Below are 22,757 nucleotides of genomic sequence, written 5' to 3' on the forward strand. Positions count from 1 at the left end.
GATAGCGCATTATTGGGCCGGGAATCAATCGCGATGGGCGAACGGTTTTGTTTTAATCTTCATCGATCGATTGCTGCTGGTGCAGCAGCAGGAGCTAGCGAATCTAATCGCGGTTGATTTCTGATCTTCCCAGGTCCGAAAGGCGCGGCGTAGTATACCGGATTTCCTCGTGAAGATTTACCCCAGCTGCACCGAGCAAAAACAACAGATATGAATGATGGGAATCATAAATCATCCCTCGCTATCACTCCGATTTAATCTGCGGTTCAGGATTTCGCTACCGGTAAAGGGAAAAGTTGCAGGCAAGCAATTGCACCAATTTTGAAGAAATATTGCACACCAATAGATCAATGCCGCTCATTTCTGATACTGATTCGAACCCTCAATCCTCGAGCAAAATTGATCAGATCAAGATGGGAGACTTGTGTTTGTGATCGGGACAGTTAATTTTCTCACTTTATCATGGAACGGAAATTTTAAATAATGCTCCAACTGTACTCTACTGCATTTTCCAATTTTCAATTCAGTGTTTCAATTTTTGTAAACATCCGACGGTTTACGGCAATCTTTTGGTGCAACTTGTAATCTAGATGAAATAAGAAACTTTTAAACAACGTATATATCCATGGTAAAGATAAAATATGTATGATTAAGGTTTTCAAACCTGCAAACATGTAGCCATATTTCTTTACAATATTTTTTATGAGATTTTTTCCTGGATTGTCACTCTAAGACGACTAGCTTTTTCCTTTCAAATGTTTCAAAACTATAGTAGTGTAGTTGAGTACTGAAAATAGTCTCATTCCATTATTTCCTCAGCTGTTACTGATAGAAACAGTATATGTATTTCTTCATGCGAATAACAAACAGGGTTTCGGAAGATTCATGGATGAGTCTGGATTAATTCATTCTGGAGTATCGAAAACAAAGGTTCAAAATATGATTGCACATCATCAGCAAGAATATTGATTTTAAAAAATAAACAAATGTTTGCAAAATCAAACGAAGTAAATATAAATTTCTAATCAGAAAACACCGTAACATCTATTTGGTTGAATCTCATTACTGTGGGTTTATTTGTAAAGAGAATCAATTCTAACTAAAGAGATCCATTCTCACGAAAAATGCTGGTTGATTCCAAAAGCTTATTAAAATAACAAATGATAAAATAAACATTTTCATTAATTTAGTTTCTGAACTGCAGACATCTTGCAATCATTAATACGTGTCCGATGATTTGAACAAACATTGTCAAACTAGGATCTGAATCATTTCACATTCAGGCATTCCACGCCAAACCGATATACAGTGGTAGACAATCGTTTAGCCGCACCCTATTTTTCCTCAATATTTTTAAAAATAAGTCAATTCTTTGTACAGTTATGCTCATGAAAGACGATCATTGTTTATTTTCATCTAATTGATTCTAAAAAAAAGTATAAATTCATTTTTTGTTTTCTAAGTAATTCAAATATGTGGAATCAGGGTGGACATACGTTTAGCCGCATCCTAAAATTTCAATAAAAGAAAATTTGTGCGACAAATTTCGAGTCCAATCGGTAGCTAATATTTAGTATGTCCACCTCCATTTCGGATCACTTTGAAAACCCGATTTGGCATCGAGTCAGACAGCTTTTAAAGTGTTGCCATATTGATTAAAGCCCAACATTCATGAATTACTGCCTTGAGACTGGAAATGTTGTCAAATTGTCATCCGTTTGCATAGACCATCTCGGCCAAGATTCTCCATAGGTTCTCTATGGGATTGCAATCGACTGCCAGCAGGTCATTCAAGAAACGGAATGTCCTTCTCGGCAAACCATGCCTTGGAAACGTGGATCTATGCATAATCCTGCTGAAAAAACGATATTCTCAATATGGCCAATCAAAACGTCGTCCAGTAATGATGATACTTTTGATGATACTTTTCGGAGTTCATTCGGGTGAAAATGAAACGAGAGAGAGAGAAGTTTGCTGTGATAGGAAACGGCTCCCCACACTGTCAAGCTTCCGCCCCCAAAGTTTCGCTTCGATCTCACGACATGCCGTTGACTTAAATTGTACCAATAGCAACTGTAACAGTCTGGACCATCCAAATTGAACTTTTTTCGCCGGAAAATACAACATTTCTCCATTCTAGTTTCCATTCCATGTATTGCCGGGCGAAAATGAGATGGTTCTGTTTATGGGTGGCGGTCAGTTTCGGCTTCCCTTGAGGTTTCTTCCACATGATGGTTGGTGACTCATTTAAGATGCGCGCAATATGCCTCATCGTTACTGGAACAACCGATTCTGCCTTAACACTCCTATACTCGCGCATTGGTCTGTCAGACCGAGAAATCAATAATTCGTTCATTTCTTAGAAGATTTCAATACTACGACTTGGCGATTTTCTCTAGCTTCGTTATTCGTCATTCTTCATCGTTTAGCGTATTGCATGTGTTGGTACAAAGGGGACGTGTGCCACTTTTTTAACACTTTCGGTCTGACACACCGATGCGAGTGTAGGAGTAACTTTTTTAGACAAGTGCCTTTTTTCATATTCTAGAATATTGTTGAATGAAATGTATAAATTAATGTTAGTGGCATGGAATATTTATTGAGTATAATGCATAAGATTATTACCGGACAATTCTTATTTAATTTCGTTATACGTTCTTCTCTTCGATAAAAGACTCGAAAAACACGCAACAACTGCATGAAATGTAAAAAATATGTTTGTTTCGAGCATGCAGTTATGCTATGTTCTGATTCTTACTCCAATGAAACCACAATCGATCAATACGTTTTAATGTATTAACTTTATACTTCCATGAATTATATTTGGTTGCTTACTCTTAATTAATATCAGCGAAAAATTCGAATTTCGTTATTTGTGTTGGAGTATCAAAAATTACTCTATTTTAAGGAGGCTGAATTAGATGACTATTAAAACATAATAAAAACGAAGAGTATTTTTTTTGGGTTTTTTCATTCTTCAAATAAATGCCAATAAAGCCTGAAAAATACACAATGTCAACATTACAGAGAAGTTAAAGGTTCGGTCTGTGACACCGTGCGCGAGTATACGTGTAAATATTTTGCACGCGAGTACAGAAGGGTTAATGTAAGAGCAGGACATCGTTTCCTGGTTGCTTCGTGTCTTATTCGACCTTTAAGATGCAAAGTAACTTTGGTGTTCCCATTTGTTGGTCGTTATATCCCATATTTCTGGCACTATTTAAAGAAATTCCGTACCACTTTCTCAGATAGACCAATTTTTGTTACGATCGAGCGATTAGAAAACTTTTGTTCACTGAATATCTTTATTATTTTCCGCCCCTCTTCCGTCAACAGAATACCTTTCGCCATTCCTTTAAATTCTACGCAAATCACTAATCTGACCAACTTCTTACGTTGCACATCTAATATTTGTCTTGTAAATCGAACATTCCCAAGTATTTTTTTCAAAAAACACAGATAAAGGCTTGGTGATTATGCGAAAACTCGATTTTTATGCCCTGCGACTAAACGTATTTCTCGGGAAAAAAACGACGTTTGAATGTTTATATCCAGCGTTGCCGCCTTATGTGTGTGTGATTGTGACGCACGTCCTTCCAATAAAAGTTACTTAAATATACTATCACTACAGCAAATAAGTATCCCGATACAAAGAACATTCCTAGTTGTTTTGTAAGTGTTTCAAGTTTTTTTTCAAGTGCGGCTTAACGAATGTCTATCACTGTAGTGGCTCTCAGATTTTCGTAAAAATTGTAGATTTGTTTTTTATGGCAAACAATTAGACCCGTTTTTTTTACCCGTTTTTTTTTTTTGTTAGGGTAACCAGGTTCGTTAGATTCTTTAGGTTAGGTTCGAAAAATCGCTCTTTTCACTGATTTTCAAAAATGACTTTTTTCAAAATTCATAACTTTCGAACTACTTGACCGATTCAGATGACCGACATATCAAATTGAAACCAAATAACTATTTTTTTTGGAAAAATGTTTCAATTGCAAAACAAAGGTGGATTTTGTTTTCGTAATTATTGATTATATTTGTTTTCGATAGTTTACATTGTTTCGGGACCAAGGACGCTTTATTTTTTATATTTTTTCTTGAAGGCTGAGAATTTTTTACATAAAATATCTCGAAATGAGAGATGTGTTCTTTTTCTATTTTATGTTATGATTCTTCAAAGTTAACCGGTAGTTCGGAAGATCAACATTTTCCCCCTTTTACTGTTCTCGAAAATTCATAACTTTTGAACTACTAGATCAATTTAGATAGGGTAAATGATCTTGGTTTGTCCAGTCGAAAATATGATCATGTTTTGCCCACTTTTTTGAATGCTCTAATTCAGCGCTCCTGTGTCAAATAAGACCTTCGAATGTTTCGAAACATATAAATGAAATTGCCTTTTACATGATCACATGTTTTAAAGGATTATAAAATACACCTTCTATTTGTGTTTGTGTTTGTGCGCCCCTCATTCGAGCTAACTTTTAATCGATCACCAGATGATTATTTGGCACGTATTCAGACCTTTTCTGGATTACAACACTTATAAATATTGTAAACATCATGCTTGCTCACCATTTGTATCGGATTTACATAGCTAAACCATTAAATACACGCATTTTGATGAACTCAATTCTGATCATGAGTTGTCCAATTCAATAATGTTGTTTTGTCCACATGATTTCTATGGCAACCGCTTGGCGCGCTGCAGTTTATTTATGTTTGTTTATGGTGTGCTTCGCGCATAGCAGAAGTATGGTTTTTCTGTGTTGATTGTGTTGAGGGGAACACTTCTAAAATGCCCAAGAAAAGGCAATATTCTGAAGAAAGCCTAAATTATGAATGAATCAATATGATGACAGTAAACTCAAGCAATGATAAATGCAACATCTAATTGTGAATTCGAATGTTTTCATTCAAAAATGGAGATTTCTAAAACCGGACAAACCATGATAATTTTTTTGGGCAAACCATGATCAGAGGTGGTCAAACCAAGATCATAATTCTTCTTCAAGGAAAATCGTTAAAAAACATAAAAATTTGAATAATTTCAACACCTTATGGTAGTATTAGCAACTAGAGACTTTGGGCTATTCAACAAACCCAAACTCGTATCGATTATGTGTGATTTTCATGAAGAAAATTCGATTTGCATTTACTAGTTGCGTAAAAACACCCCAAATTGGACAAACCAAGATCATTTACCCTAATCGATATAACAAATTAAAGCCAATGAGCTAGACTTTTTTGAAAAAAATATATCACTTGCGATGAAATTTAATTTTGTTTTCGTGAACATTGATTGTATCTGTTTTTTATAGTTTACAAGGTTTCGGAACACAGGGCGCTATATATTTTTATATTTTTTCTTGAAAACTGAAACACTAAAGAGAGCCCCGTGGAACACTGTTGAAGTGGAAAAATCCCATAGAGAATTCTACACAATTTATACAGAATTAATAGAAGTTTCTTCTTTTTTTTTATCAAAAATCAATGCTTCATTCAGCAAAAAATTATTATAAATTTAATATTCAAAGTGTTGCCCATCGCTAGACGTCAACTTTTTCCCATCTTTCTGGCAATTCACGGATCCCTTTGCGGAAATAATCGACCGGTATGTCGGCTAACCACGAATCGATCTAATGTTTGACTTCATCAAAATTGGAGAAGCGCTGGTCAACCAAGCCATGTTGCATCGATCGAAAAAGATAGTAACGAACAGAATAACGTCTGGAGAATACGGCTGATGGGATAGGACCTCCCATTTCAGCGTTTCCAAGTATGTTTTGACCGGTTTCGCGACATGCGGCCGAGCATTGTCGTGCTGCAAAATAACTTTATCGTGTCTTTGCCCGTATTGTGACCGTTTTTCCTTCAGTGCACGGCTCAAACATATCAATTGTCGTCAGTAGAGGTCCCCCGTAATGGTTCCATTCGATTTTAGCAGCTCATAGTACACCACACCCAGCTGGTCCCACCAAATAGACAGCATAACCTTCTGGCCGTGAATATTCCGCGCGGCCGTCCATACGTTGCCCGGCGTTTAGGATTGTCGTAATGAACCCACTTTTCATCGTCAGTAACGATTCGATGCGAAAAAATCCCTTTCTTTCATGCCGTTGGAGCAGTTGTTCGCACGTAAAAAACGGCGTTTGACGTGTCGTGGTTTCAATTCATACGGCACCCAATGTCCTATCATTCGGGTCATTCCCATTGGTTTGCGGAGCTACTCCAAGTGTATCTGCAAGTACTTGTTGCGTTTGTGACGGATCTTGAGCGAGTAAAGCCTTCAATTCTTCATCTTCAAACTTTTTTGGCGGTCTGGAACGTTCTTCGTCTTCTCAGTCAAAATTACCACTTTGAAACCGTGCAAACCACGTCTGACACGTTCGCTCAGTTGGAGCATGGTCACCATAAACTTACACCAAAATGCGATGACTTTCCGCAGTTTTTTTGTTCATATTGAAGTAATGAAGTAACACTCCCCGCAAAAACACCCTCGTTGGTACGAAATTCGACATATTCTAAGTGGCAAAAAACTATTTTGTTTACGCTTCAACTCTTTGACATATACTGAAGAAGACGCGCAATGACAGTACTGCCCATGTTTGCATAAATAGGAGACGTAATCACCAGGTTGCTCTATCTGTAGCGTTAGTATTTACATTTCTGATGATAGTCAAACGTCTCCGTCGGTAGTTTCAGTTGTTATCAGGTGAAATCAAAAAAGGCTTGGAAGAAATTTAGTGAAATGTCTGGAAAAGGTCTGGATTTGTGTAGAGTCTATGATAGTACTTTTTTTTCCTGAATACTCTAGGATATGACTTATCATGGTTCGTGCTTTTTTCAAATAATTGAATTTGTAAAGGCAATCTGGAATGTTGGTAATTTTAGCAACATGATATACCGATATCACGATCAATCGCATAAAGATGGTGGAGCGACTTACACCAACGGTAAGAGTAAACACTGAGTACGTGGGATAATACGATGTCGAATCCGAGGAGTTATAATGACAACCAGTATTATTTTAGTTTTACTACTGATCTGATTGTTTCATTATCTACTTGAAGCTTCAAATGTAGAAATTTAGGTAATTATAACATTGAAAAACACAATTGCTCCTCTTTGTTCATCGCAGTGCAGTGTACAGAAAATAGTAATTATATGAGCAGTGTTTCAATGGATTCTTATATTCATCTATTAGGAAACACTAAATGATAAAACACTATCGTGACTGGCATGTTTGGTCTCTACAAAGAATGTGATTCAAATGTAGATTTAGCTTATAGCACATAATACTGATAATTGTTGATTTTCGAACGATGTATGAAAGCTGTATGGAACTACGTCTGTTATGCGGACAAACAGTGAACAGTGTTTTTCGGAAACGTGTTTTCAAAATTGCTCAAATGTTTTCGAACAAAAAATGTTTGTTTGCATGTTGAGCAAACGTATTACATTGCGTAGAATGCAAAACGACGAAAAAATCGATTTTGTTCATTTTGACTATACAAACATGGGCAGAGTAGCTTTCCAACGAATGTCTGGAAATTTGATTCACTGGAGTAACAATCAAGTTACGCCATCTGTTGTAAAATCGACGAAACTTACCGGTACACAAACTCGCTTACACTTTTTTCGTTATTTTTTTATCAACCACACTATTCTCTAGAAATAATTCATATGGCAGAACAACGTTTGCCGGGTCAGCTAGTGATTTTAATATTTTATTTCCGGGAGAAAGTTTGCTGAAATTCAGGAGTGTTTTATAACTTATTAGTGTTTGTTGTTTTTGAGCGATCATTTATTTTTTTGTGGATTTGAGTATTGTTTCCAGGTTAGAAGCGTCATTAAACTGCGCATTTGAAGTCGGATGTGAAGAAGGTATTTTCCAGCGGTAAGTGCTGCGTTATTCAGTGGAAAATTGAAGGTGGAAATTTGTTGTACTCAAGATTTTATTCTTAATTTTATATAAGCTTGTTCTTGTCGACAATAATTACCCATATTACCAATGCGATCGTGTCGTGGACACCACCCTTCTAATTTTATATCTCCAATTTGCCCGAGTCGATGAAGAATGACGACACGAATTCAAATTTCATCTAATGATAAACTATAGTCACACCATTCACCTGATTCTGAATACACATCACTAATTGAAAACCACGGACGGGAACTCGATTAAAAATTCTGTAATGCGGATTTAAATTTTATTTTTTCTAGTACAAATTCTAAATATTGGGTATGCAAGTAAGTTCTAAAGAATTCAGAAGCAATGATATGGCTTGCTGAGTCACCACCAGGGCTTTACAATTTCGAAACCAAAAAGATGAAAATGACTTTTTTACTTCTTCCTTTCTCTTCAGTCAATTTCAATTCCGATTGTGTGTGTATTTCGATTGTGTGTATCCACTACACATACTGAAGCATCGATTCTTCAATTTCGTTTCGTTTCATTTGAATGTGCAAGCAGACGCTTTCACTTAACGCCCTATTCATTATCATTTGAATGGGCTTTATGTCGCTTTCAGTTTCACATCTGGAAGGACGATGACTGCTTTCAATTGAAAGTTTCATTCGATTTCATTTCTCCAAAGTGGATTTTCCCGGACTGTCTTTCAAAAAAGTGGAATTAAAAGATGCATATAAGGGCATATTAGTCTTACAACCAGCGCCGAGAATCGATTACGCTTGCTAGTATTCAGCACATTTTTTCACATCGTCATTTCCATTAGTTTCAGTGAATACGGTTCGAGCTCCAGCGAAATTTTCATTCAAAATAAGACACCTCTCATAAAAAACCTTTCATTTTCATTTCAGAATTTGATAGTTTCGCTTCGGTGTAAAGATTTAAAGAAATGGACGTGAAGTGAAACGAGACTGTGAAGAGATGAAGAGATATTCTCTTTATTGAGCGTGAACAGAGAGTAACACTATTTTCAGTCTGCACGAGCTGGCAGCATATTGAAAGGCGAAAGGCTCATTATTGAGTGACGATGTGTAAATTGGAGTGTATGGCCCTGGTCACCACCAAACATCTACCAAGTCCCTCTAGCGACTGACACGGATCTTGATCCAATATCGCTTATAATTCATTGTCTTCAACCGATTCATACCTTCCTCAACCCTCCTTATTGATTGAGCATGCCATCACACAGCATTCGATTTCGTTCTGCGGATCTTTCCTTCAAATGAGAAACAAAATAGCGAACCTTCTCGCGAGCGCAAAGGTTGTTGGGAAATCAATAAACTATTTTTAAAAATAATGTTTTGAATACATCGTGAAAAAGTCTCACCAAAATAAAGATTTGGATTTTGAAAAATCTATGAAATGTCAATACATTGCGAGAATGTAACCATTCCAGAAAAAGTAATATGAAAAATGAAATCTTCTTGCGATTCTACATAAAAAACTATATTAGTACCATATTAGTGCCAAACTATAGGGTGCCAATGAAAGTGGTCATCTCGAATTTGAAAAAAGTTCTCACATAAAAAATGTTCACCACCTCGAAAAAACACCCTATGCTAAATTTCAGCTCAACCGGACTTAAGGGAGAGTGGCGCAACGCGATCAAAGTTTGAGTTTTTTTTGAAAATCGAAAAATCACCCAAGGGGGGAGTAAAGGAAATCGGGATCTTCGAAAAAAAAATTTGATGTCAAATGTCTCTCAAATTGCATGAACCATCGAGATCTAGTGTTATCTCGAAAAAAAAATTTTTGTCAAAATTGGACACTCTGAAACTTAGTTTTTTTCGGAATAGGAGACGAAACGTATGGTTTTGGGTGACAATAAAAATAGTTATCTCGATTTTTCATTCAGAACATAGCTCATTCGGACTTCATTTGCATCAATTTACAACAATATTTTTTTTAAATAACTGTAAATTAATTTACATAATTTATATATTTTATATATATTATATATTTAATATATTTTCTCAAAAACCTACAGAATTACTACAGTGAATTGTGAAGAAATAAATATTCATAATGTCGTTTGATTCATCGTTCATACTATGGAATGAATCTTTATTCATCAAATGAGGGGAGCATATCAGCAATGAATGAATTTTTGAATGTTTTTAATTTTTGTTTTATGTTTTTTAAAACTGATTCCACTTTGAATCTGACGAGCAAATATTTTATTACATCTTATTCTATTAACTTCGAATTAAAAAAAATCCATTGAGTAATATTAAACTCTGAAAAGTATTTCATCATCAATATATTTGCGGCAACTCCTGGATACACATCATACAAGGTAATATTGTTCCTCAAACGCAATCTCGTTATTATTTCTTAAATTCGACAAATATTCTGGGCTCATGAAATTATCTAGCACAGTTTCAAAACGCCTCGAAATATTTGCGAATAGTGAAAATAATTCGGGATGTTCACTCTGGAAAAGCATATTCCGTCGATATGCAACGATCATACATATCGATAAAAAGTTTGGTACAGTTTTTTATCAGGAGGATTCGATTTAATGCAAGCTGTAAGCATCACAAATGTGCGGACCGGAGAGCTATTATGTTCTTCTTCTTCTTCTTCTTCAATGGCACTAACGTTCCTAGAGGAACTTCGCCGTCTCAACGTAGTATTACTTGCGTCATTTTTATTAGTACTTAGTTGAGATTTCTATGCCAAGTAACACGCCTTGAATGCATTCTGAGTGGCAAGCTCTAGAATACGCGTGATCACAGTGCAAGTCGGAGGAAATTTCTTTGACGAAAAATTCCCCCGACCAGAACGGGAATCGAACCCGAACACCCGGCATATTAGTTATGACGCTAACCACTCGGCCAAGGGAGCACTATTATTATGACAGTTCTCATATCTAATTAGGAAAACATTGACAGGGATCCCAGTATAGTTTTACGGATGTTTTTCGTTCTGATAAACTAAAAAGTACAAAAATCAGAAGAAATCAGGATCATTTTTCAAAAAACCAGATGAAATTGATTTTTTGTCAGGATATCAGGGAACGCGAAAAAAAGTCTGGGAAATCCTGAAAAATCAGAAATGTTAACATATCTGGTTGTAGGCAGCAATTGCCACAGCAATCAGTTTCATTCCAACGTCCCTGAAACTGTCGAATTTGAAATTATCTCGGTGTTCGAGTAAAACTCTTAGCCGCGATCTTAATCTTATGTTCCACATAGATGTCTTCCTAAGAAAACCCTGTTCTGTTCTATTCTTGTTTTTCAAGGGAGTTTAACCCTAACCAATGGTGCTGTTTTAGACAAGGATTATATCGACTAGGCAACGAAGGAGTAAATTATATCGTTTATGAAATACTGTTCTGTTGCCACGGGCTAGTTAGATTTATGTATGTAGTTATAACATATTTAGACTGCAGTTTAAAAATGTACTGCTATGGTGATGACTTCTTATTCCCTTAAACCAAATTAAATAAATAGAGGAAAAAAGTAAAATACTGTACAAAAATACATTAGCTAAGTGCACATTTTGGATGAATGTTACATTCGAGCAAATATTTTTTTTTTCCATTGTTTATTTTAGGCTCATTAGCATTTTATCTGTAACAGAGCCGAATTTTAATCGTGTACATGTCACATGTTTATCATATCTATAATTAGCACATTACACAGTTGCCATTTTTCGGCGTAAGAGTTTTCCTTCTGTTCTTCCATTATCCAGTTAGACCGGACAGCGGAGACAGTTGATTGATCATTGTTGATCTCCATCGCTGATGATTGTTGCGTGGATTTAGTTATTCTGTAACAACACAAAGATGGTCCATGAGGGCCCTGAGTTTTGAACTCACGATCGATCGCTTACTAAGCGAACGCGCAACCAATGTGGTTACGGAGACCCCCTGGCAAATTAAAGTCCAGTGATTGTCTTTTGGGGAAATATTTATCTCCGCGTGGAATCAAGTTAGATTGCCTGTTGAGGAACATCTATCAAGATCTGGCAGCACCTGATAATACAGCCAAATAGCCGTAAGATTGTAGGAGTAAGACTGGGCTGTTTGCACAATACTCATAATTTGAATGTTATAATTAACCTCGGATGTCCGGATGTAGTTCAACCACAGTTCGAAATCGGCTCCGTTTTTCACCATTGCAGTTTGTTGTCAAAAAACTGACAAATTCAATCACTGAAAAATTCATCGAATAAAGAAAACTAGGTATTTCATTTTTATATGATCTAAATTTTATAAATTAATAAAATAAGAAACCATTAAATAAAACCCAACCAAACCATGTCTCGTGATGCTTCGCCAAACAAATCCCGTAGCAACATTTCCCACGTATCTAACACTTATCATAGGGGACTCGCTAGAGGTGCTACCTTACCGTTCATTAGCTGCACATACATCACCCCCTAAAGCCCCAATCACGTCTCCGTTTATCGGAGGTGATTTTTAACCCTCCCACTCCCGCCACATCAAAGTCGCTTCGCTAGTGCTCGGCTCCAGCTTCCAAAATCGACAGGATCCATCGATCCATCGAGCCAGTGGCATCCATCTCGATATCGGCGGCGGCTCTCTTGTGTGTGTGTGTGTGTGTGTGTGTGTGTGTGTGTGTGTGCGTCTGAGACTCCTGCTGATAGTGGTGCGAGACTTTTTCCCAGAGCCAAAGAGCCGTCCCATCGCATATATTACTTTAATGCATGTAAAATTGTGACAAATGTGAGAATTAAGTCTCTCATTATAATGAGAATCACTGCTTGTGCTGCTCGTACGGCTGCGGCTCGGTGGAACCGATGGCTGCTGATATCGGTAAGGACGGAACGAGAAATGGAACTCCGGCGCGCGGAGACAGCAAAGCGAAACCGAAAACAAAACAACAGAAGAAAAAAGAACTAAAAACGTGAGAGAACTGAGGCGTACGCGTCACATTATCGTATCAGTAACATCTTTCGTGGCTTGAGAAGCCCCCTGGGTTCGGGGTTCTGGGTCCGACGGGACACGGCAACAAGCGGTCGAAACACAGCGAACGAACGAGATCTTGATTGCGGGAAATTTATGTTGGAAACGTGAATTAAGATGTGTGGAAGGGATGGTTAATCTCGAGAGGAGGGAGGGAGGCATACAGAGGGTAAGAATGAGATTATGCGAGCCAATAAAGTTAACACCTATGCTGAAATGTCACTCTTATCGGTTGCGGAGGTGAGGTTTTGGAAACCAATCGATCCTTTTTTCCGATTCTCGGGAAACTCATTCGGAATCAGCAGTCACAGTTCGATGCGCACAGGAGAATCATTCATTCGCGAGAGCAGTGGCGGGGGCAGTGGGTAAACGTTCCGTGTTTTACTGCCATTTTTGGTCCGATTCAATTACCGCTCGTTGCCTCTGCCGACCTCCGCAACTAGGAATCCATCGAACACGGCAATTCTCCGCCCTTTTTTTCGACAACTTCTCTTCATTAGCTGCGTTCCGATTTGGTGAGCGTGATATTTGCATACATCGACATCGTCGTGTTGTCGATATGTGGCCCTCTTGTGGAAGCCTCTCTCCCTCCACAGGTAGAACGGGTCTTCGGACGCGGGGGCAGGGTATCAATACCTACAATTCAATAAGCGCGTGAGCGTGAAGAAGCCAACAATCGAACCGTCGTCCGTTCGTTCGTTCGATCGGTTCGATGGTGAGAAGGCAAAGTGATAATCCGTTAGCACCATGGTCTTTTCTCTGTTCCACTGTGGTTCGCTGGGTTTCTTTTTCCGCCCCTGTTTTGGCGAAGTTGTGACTGCCATATTTCTTTCAATTAGCTGCTCGCCATTAGCCGGATCGATCGAGCCGTACTTGCGCAAATAATATCGAGAACCCATGTTGCCATCGCCATCAGCATCATCATCGACATCGCAAGGGGGAAATTCAATTTCCTGGCTTTTTTTACGGGGACACGTGAAGCCAATCGGTTTTGCGTTCTGTCAGTGTGTGATGTGTGATTGGAAAATTCGATTGGATGCGGCCATTTGTGGGAACACTACTCACGATCTGCACAAGCTGTGATCGATCTGATCGGGTGCAGCAGATCTCCCAAACGCAGCAGCAGCATGAATCAGCGCATCAACCATCCTCGCGCGTAAATCGATTAGTTCCCCCAAGCGCTTCAACAACACCACGATTTGCTATCGCTTTTCTCCACTCCAAAGCTGGAGTGTTTTTAGTGACTTGAGAAATTCGGTCAATTGCTGCTTCAACCCGTCTTCTTCCATCGATCGGGCTAGAAAACCAAATCGCCCATTCATATCAATGCATCGAAGAAGCCAGCAGCGATGTCAGATCTCTGGAAATAAACAGTGCTGGTCAGAAAAATAAACCAAAAAAGATTTTTTCTGAGGCATATTATTAAAAAATAGTACTCCACTTAAAACCATTTAGAACCCAGTATAATCACCATTATTCTGAAGCAATTAAAGCACTCTTCAGGGCATACGGTCTACCAGTACCTGACATGTTTTCAATTGTATGGAATATAGTTCTTCCTACATTTTCTCCCAATGTTTATCCTTGTTAGAGGAAAACTGCCCTGATAACTTTTTCTTCAACTCATTCCAGAGGTTTTCTATCGGGCTTAGAACTGGAGACTGGCTTGACCAAGGAAGAACTGATACTTAATCTGTATCAATCCACGATTTTAGCAGCTCCTATGTATGTTTGGGGTCGTTATCCTGCTGGAAAAGCCATTTGTGAGGCATATAATGCTCTGCGTAAGGAAGCATTACCTTCTCCATAATTACCTTGTAATCGATAACATTCATTGTGTTCCTAATTCGGGATATAGGAACCGTACCATACCAGGAAAAACAGCCCCCAAGCCATGATATTGCCACCACCATGTTTCACTTCGTGAAGCGAGGATGAAATTCTTTTCCAAAAAAAATTATCTAAGTTTCGTCGCTTTACAGAATGTTCCGCCATTTTTTCGATACCTTCTGCTCCTTGCCAGGTACGATGTCTTGGAGCAAATTATTACCTTATCTGCAAATTCTTCTTTCTCAATAGTGGCCCTTTCCTAGCGATTCGCCCGGGTAGCCTCGCTGCTTCCAATCGTTGACGAACTGTTCTAGCACTTACGATGCTATTATTATGATCATCAAAACCTCTACTGGTGATCAAAATGGCGTCAGTTCACTTGACACCAGGGCTGCCACTAATATTTTTCGAAAAACTGGAAGATTTCTCTTAAAAAAAAACTGGAACGTGTAAAACTGTTTTATTTTCAACAGATCGGCTCTAATTTTTTTACCCATTCCAGTGATAGATAAATAAGATTTGCTTCGAAGCTCCGTATAGGATTCATAAAATGACGAAATATGATGCTGAATTTATTTCATATCAATGGAGCAGATCAAAATGACGTTTTTCAATATTCGCACATAGCTGTGAAAAAATATTTGAGGATCTTTTCTTCTAGAACCTCTAGAAAACACCGTTTTATTTCGGTAAAACTTGATAAATCTCGGTATTTACTGCTTCATGCCTACCATGTTCTTTAGGTCATGTCATGTCCACATTAAATGAGGTGCAAGGGGACACGGAACCTAACTTCAATCTTATGTTATTTTTTTTCTAACGCGAATTTTGATTGCTCTAGTTTTCTTCTTGACCCTATTTGTTGCTATCGTTGCTATCTCTCACTCACGAAGAATGGAGAATAAGAAAAATCAACTTTCTGTTTGACGTTTTTGCGTAGTTTGTTCCAGCTCAGTGATATAGGAGAAGTGTGAAATACGCATCCCCTAAGCGAGAATGGATTTATCTGGACTGTGCTCTTAAAATTTTAGGCAACAACTACGTCAGTACGTAGTTTAGTCAACCCTCAGTCATCTGTAATCGTTCTGTATTCTAGATACTGAATAACAAAAGTGCTACGAATTTTATTTTGTAAGACGCCCAAATTCTAAATTTCCAATCATACGGTGTTAAATGGTCCAGCAGAAGTATAATATGCCTAAGAGTTGTTTCTCTCAGAGTCTATAAAGCTCAGAGAAAAAGCTTGTATGAATGAGAGATTCCATTTATCTATTCCCTTCATGTCCACCAGCGAAGTGAAGAAACCGTTTCTCTGGTGAACGTGTTCTCCCAGTATTCGTGCATTAATTCTCCAGTCCGCGCTCTTGTTTTCCTGCATTCTCTGAGCACATAATATAAATGCCAAATGTGAAGACATGTTTTCGTTTTGAAGACATTTAGTTTTGTGAAAACATACTGAGGTCATTTCAAAGTATGTGAAAACTATTGTTTGTGTGATTTATCGAACATAATTTTGAAATATCGTGATGGTTTGCTCATTTATGTTCATTATGATTACATTTGAAGACATTTATTCGTGCCATGCAGAGATATTTAAAAAAATCATCTGGAATTCCTCACATACAAGCTATTTCTCTCGTGAGAATGTTATCCGGACGAAAGCGAGAAAATTGCCCCGATCGAGGGTATGCCATACTGCCCGAAGGTAATCTGATTCGGAAAAGTACATAATTGGGAAGGAAATGAATCCTTTCTTACCTTTTTCTTCATCTGAGATATTCACTGGAAACTCGACTCAATAAATATGACCCACAGTTATCGCCCCTGAATCGGGTTCAAGCAACAAAAACCTTATAGAAATGGTGTAGAAAATTACATCGAAAATCGCTTCCAAAGAAAATTATTTTTCTTATTTTTTTAAAGCATGTTACAAATGTAAAACTTGCATGGTAGGATTCTATCATTGACTAGCACGATTGCCTATATCCATTGCATTTCTATTCTTGCTGGTTTACGAGAAAATTAGGCGGGTCAAATTGCCCGGCAGGCGCGGTTTAGACACATCTCCTCTACTTTGGGTTTTAAATTATAAAATATTGGTATTGAAAAACTATGTCTCTCCAATTTCCGTATTGTTTGGTATTTCACTTCTTACATCAGGCTTATTCGAACCCAATTTTGGTGTCAAGATCAGAATAAGTATTTCCTCCTGCTCGGGAATGTACTTTTGGAAAAATATCCATAGTATTCATACTTATTTAATTAACACTATAGAGCTTATGTATTTTATGGAAAGTATCCATTTTCTCTTCTTCGAAATATGCATCGAATAGGAGAGTTCAGACCATGCGTAATATTAATGCTATTTAGAACTAAAAATCCTTTAAGAGACCATGAGGAACCAATATTCCAGTGATCTAAACGGAAACATGATTACTTGGGTTTTATGTTAATATCAGTCAAAGTCAATGGAATACATTGACTTTATTATCTTCTAAACTTTAGGATGATTTGGAAGACCTATAACATTTGTGCCAGTATAGCACACGGGCTCTATGTACCTATTCGAGTAAGATTTCTTGTTATGAACATTGCCAGTCGTGGTTGTAATGGTAGTTTGGACTTAACTTCAGAATCTTCTTGAAGAACCTACAATATCTGACATTTATATAAATTTAAAGACAGTGTAACACGCACTGCGAACTAATCGTATTGAAATTGGAAGTGTAAGCCAAAGAAAAATAGCACTCATTTGAGGGTGTGAGAAGAGAAAGATCGATCTAAGGTAAGACAAATTGGTTCGATCGAACAATAAATGTCGGAAAAAAAATTTGTCATGGAATAGGAAGGGTGAGTGAGGGATATAAGCAATACATGGTGAATTTATTTTACATAAAATGGGTAAAACTGAAGCACACATATAAAAAACTGGATGAAACTGGATGTTATTTCAAAAAAATACAAGATTTTAGGATTTAACTTTAATTTTAGGATTTAACGTCAAATTACAATTCTGTTTCAAAGTTGCTACCAGCGTATGTAAAGTTAATTTAAAGGGCCTGGCTGAGCAAGGAAGTGAAAAATGCCAAATCACCTCATCTACTGAAAATATTGTATAGGGTACCAAATAAGAAACATGGGCTTATTTTAACCTCTATATGGTTAACCATAGGATCTATGGTGGGAAACGACTTTTTCCTTTATTCCGCACCATTCTCAATAGTTCCGAGATTAAAAATGGTAAAAATATACTGAAAGTGCATCTTACTATGATGTATCGAAAAAAAAGAATTTTTCATCAAAAATTTAAGTATTCCAAAAAATGTTGAAATTTTGAAAAACTTTTTTTGGAATTTAGAGATTTAGTACTGCTCTAATTCGTATGTAAATGTATTCTTACGTCTTTTCTAGATACGTGCGATTTTTTTTCAGAATTTTAGAAGTTTTGATTGTTTTTTTTTATACGAAAATATCTAATAAATTTTTTTTTTCGATTTTCTATGGTTTTATTGTATTTATGTATTCTCTAAAATATGCTCTCAAGCCTTATCACCAGTGCTATGGAAAATGTTGTATAGAGTTCCACATAAGAAAATTAAGTATTTTTTCTGAATTTCACTTTTGAAGCAATGGTGAGAAATGTAGTTTTTTTTTCACGCTATCCTTAATAGCTTGGAAATGACAATATTAAAAAATTCTCAAAGTGCATCTTACTGTGATGTTCCACAGATTGCCAAATAAAAATACTATAGACAATTCTTTTCTCTTTGTACTTCGAAATGTGTTTTTGAGACCCAGTACTGCTTTTTCAATATGCTCGTATATTTTTTTCTCTCAAGAGATGAAAAAGACGAAATGGTAGGGGAGATGGGAGTAAGACGGACATGTTAAGGGAAACTTCAATTGTATCTTCAAAAACTCATGTTTTCGAAACTTAAAAGCATTTTCTTACAGTTCAATATACTGGTTCTCGAAATAACTGGCCAAATGTTTTATAAAAATGTGTTTATCCATGTTTTTTTACTGTTTAATTTCAGTTTAATTTCACATGCCGAAAAGTAGAGCATTTTTATTGGTGCGGGTATAATGCACATGTAGTGGGGGGGAACATGGACAGGTTCTTAATATACGAAGCGTAGAGGTTTATCACTCGCGAGAAGAATAATTTCACTCTCTCCCAGTGTTTGTGCGTCCGGAACAGAAAGAGAAAGCAATGTAAAAAAGAGTTCAATATTCTCCCCTTCACTTTCCATCATGCATTGGATGTGATTATGGATGTGGCGGTCAAAGTTTGAGTTTTTCGAAAATCGAAAAATCATCCAAGGGGGGAGTAAAGGAAATCGGGGTTTTCAAAAAAAAAATTGATGCCAAATGTCTTAAAATTGCATGAAACGTCGAGATCTAGTGTCATCTCAAAAACAAATTTTTTTTCTGATTTTTCGATTTTCAAAAAAACTCAAATTTTAATGTCTGCGACACCAATAAATGAAGTCCGAATGAGCTAATATTTTGCATAGGGTATATTATTGTGCAAATCAACATTTCGTAGCAAATACCGAATGGAAAATCGAGATATCTATTTTTATTACCACCCTAAACCATACTTTTCGTTTCAAATGCCGAAAAAAACGTCCCAGAGTTGTTTTTGACAAAAAAAAATTTTCGAGATGACACTAGATCTCGACGTTTCATGCAGTTTTAAGACATTTGGCATCAAAAAAGTTTTTCGAACACCTCGATTTCCTTTACCCCCTCCCCCTTGGGTGATTTCTCGATTTTCAAAAAACTCAAACTTTGGCCGTTTTGCGCCACCCCCCCTAAGTCCGATTGAGCTGATATTTGGCATAGGGTGTTTTTTCGAGGTGGTGAACATTTTGTATAGGGTATGGAAAAAAATAATTTTTGAAATTTTAGGGTCGATTTTTTCCCCATGCATTCATTGGCACCCTACTGTATATAATACTTTTTTTTAATGTGTTTGTTAGGAAATAATGTTTAAGAATACGCTTATTCAGTTGTTTTTAGAATACAAATAACAGTGGAGAAGTTCAATGGTATGAGAAAAATATGGATGTTCGAACTGGCATTCACAGACAGGTCAATCCTTTCATTGATATACACGGAGTACTCAAGGTGGACGGAAATTTTTTTAAAATCTCGATAATGCAGAACAGATTTAATTTATATCTGAATATAAAGGTGATTTGTTTCTCTGTACCAACATGTTTTAAACATGTTCACGTGGAAATGCTTTACACTCCTCCCTCATAGTGGACAAGCGTAGACATTTTCGTCTATGTAGTATGTGGACAGCCCCCTAGTCGGTTCATTTAAGTAAGTGAAATTCAATGTATCACGAAAAATGGTGCAATCTGTAAGAACTAGCATCACTGGATACCACTCAAAGGGTCTCATCAAATCAAGACCCGAGGAACGATCCAATTCGTTCCGTTCGATGGTGTGGTATTGTTTGAGAAAACATTGCTTGCTGGAGGGGCCAGCCGCGGGATCAATTCGAACGAACGAATTGAGCACGCTTATAATAACCGAGAGTTTGATGATTGCTGCTCGCACGGAGTCCGTAATCAAGCGCTACCATAACAACGCGGTGGTTTCGGATCTGGTCCAAGAGCTGGGGGAGGCGCAAAGGTGAAGAGTGAAGAACAATAACGAGCTTACGTTTTGTTATTATTTATCCAACGGCCCGCAGAAAGGTTGCTTTTTTTGGCGTGAGGGAGGTCCCTCTCAGATTGACGTCACCCACCCGACCGGGATCCGATCATTGTGGCCGGAATTAGAATAAGTGTGTTTATCGTAATCGATAAAACCCCGAAAAGTAAATGGACTGAGTGAGCTCTCAAGCTCTCGAGTGGATTGAGACCCCAATGATGTGGGAGCTCGCATGTGGCCTCAAGCTCCAGCAGATCGATTGTTTACCCCTCGAGAGAAGTCCGCCACTCAGCCTGCATTATTTATTCAGACAACAGCATTATGAACTGCTTCCCGTTTGGCAGGCCGGCCGGATGAGCCAGCGCGCCATATCAAGCCAGGGGGGGTCAGTCACGTGTACGCGGAGCAGCAATACGAGTAAATATAAATTATTTATGCATTACGAGCAATGTTAAACATGAATCCCCCGATAAGATTAAATAATGCGCGCTTGCCATGACGATCCCGCACTAAATCCGGAGCGCATTCGCGCATCGCTTGCCTGCATCTCATCTCGTTTTCTCTATTATGCTCTTGTGGGCAAACAAGTGCTGCAAGTGGCCCTCTAATCAGGCTTTTCAGGCAACATTTAAGATGAATGGGGCGAACGATGCGAACGATGTGAATTATTTATGGTCGCTGCCAACAATGCACCGTAGCAGATAAGGGAGACTCCTGCGCGACAACTCAATTCCCTGCGTTCGCGGTACGTTGCGGTGAGCGTTGTTCGAGCTTAAACCCACTTGGATGGGGTTGAACTTGGGATTCGGGTGATATTTTGTGGCTATCGGTCCCAAAAACATACTCATCTAGTGAATTGGATATTCCTAGGTTGGAGAATGACTTTAATCGTACGCTATCAAAAAATTTATGAGCTTTATTGGGAGTACAACATAAAAATTTACTTTATCTGCCTGGTGACACAACTTGGTAAAACACTGTCATATATAAATGATGTAAAGGCAAATGGAAGATACACGAACAGAGACAGACGCACGCAAAACTGCAGTGAGAGTGGACGTTACGCAAATGTCAAGTCAATTGGCAAGAAAATTTGCCAATAGATATCACATTTGTCCTTCTTTTTGATATTTACGCACTGTTTCAAGTGTCTTAGAAAAATAACAAGAAAAATAACTTTTTGATCACAAAATATCTTTGAACATAGGCATATATATGAAGTACAGTAGAACCGCGGAATAGACTGACAAGGTCATCGCGGATAATGAAAATTACGGATTATATAATGAAAGATTGAAATGAGATAAAATCACGAAAAAAGAAATTCAAGTATGAACATAATTTTGTATCCATCAGTGGTCAGATAATGTGAAACCCATGTTCAAAACAAATGAGCAAAAGTCGGTCACTCACTGACGAATTCCGAAAGGGCCTATGGAATATCGACTCACAATAAATCCATCTGTAATTTTCAGCGTTTGCATTGAAGGGCCTATTGCACTTCTTATGTTGTTGGCGCTTATATGAAAATTGTTTGTTTTTGTGAAAAGTTTTTTTTGTAGTTTCAACTACATTTACAGTTCAGTCTTCCAGGAAGATCACTGCAAAAGTTGCTTAGCATCACTATTAGTTTTAATGTCGTCTGGGGGAGGGTGCTTGTGTATTTTTTACATCACACACATACGTTTCTGTTGTTTTTATGCATTGCCGTGATTATAATTTACTTTTGATGCTTTGTTTATGAGTAATATAAAGTAATGGTAGAAAAAACATATAATTATCTGTGACCATGTAACTGGATAAAAACCGTCACGATTACTGTCATAGCGATAACCCAAAAAATAAGAATAACGTTTGCGATGCTCGATCAATGCATCGCCAGCTTGTGTATTATTCTCAAGAGAATCGTTAATGAATCATCTTCAACTGATTGTACCGAAACACGTATACTATCGACCTACCAAAGCTATCAAGTATAAGATGAAGAAAGTTCCTTGATGTGGTGGCTGAGAACCGACAAACAACCGCAAAGAATTTTGAATAGGATTTTTAAAAGGAATTTGATAGAATAGACACCTAAGTGTAACGTTAGGATATGTAAATTAGGGTGGCAATGGATGTATGAGAAAAAATTCATCATCGAATTAAAAAAAACCCACCGACCGATAAAGCATTTTGTTTATTGGCCAAAAAAATGATCTGAGCAAAGTTTCAGCTCAATCGGACATGATTTAGGGGTGCCTCAAAGCACTCAAAGTTTTGATTTTTTGATCCTTGAAAATCTTCCAATTTTGGATAATCGATTTTTTTTTCGATGCCAAATGACTTAAAAATGAATGAAACGTCGAGATCTGG

The 22,757-nt window shown here is 37.5% G+C and overlaps 1 protein-coding gene across 3 annotated transcripts in view; it reads left to right on the forward strand.

Moving 5' to 3' along the window:
• Positions 1–22,757, forward strand: part of LOC129767802 (paired box protein Pax-6-like) — a 170,373-nt gene that overhangs the window by 115,672 nt on the left and 31,944 nt on the right. The window lies entirely within an intron of this gene.

This window comes from Toxorhynchites rutilus, chromosome 2 (assembly GCF_029784135.1).
Source record: "Toxorhynchites rutilus septentrionalis strain SRP chromosome 2, ASM2978413v1, whole genome shotgun sequence".
NCBI classification, from domain to species: domain Eukaryota; kingdom Metazoa; phylum Arthropoda; class Insecta; order Diptera; family Culicidae; genus Toxorhynchites; species Toxorhynchites rutilus.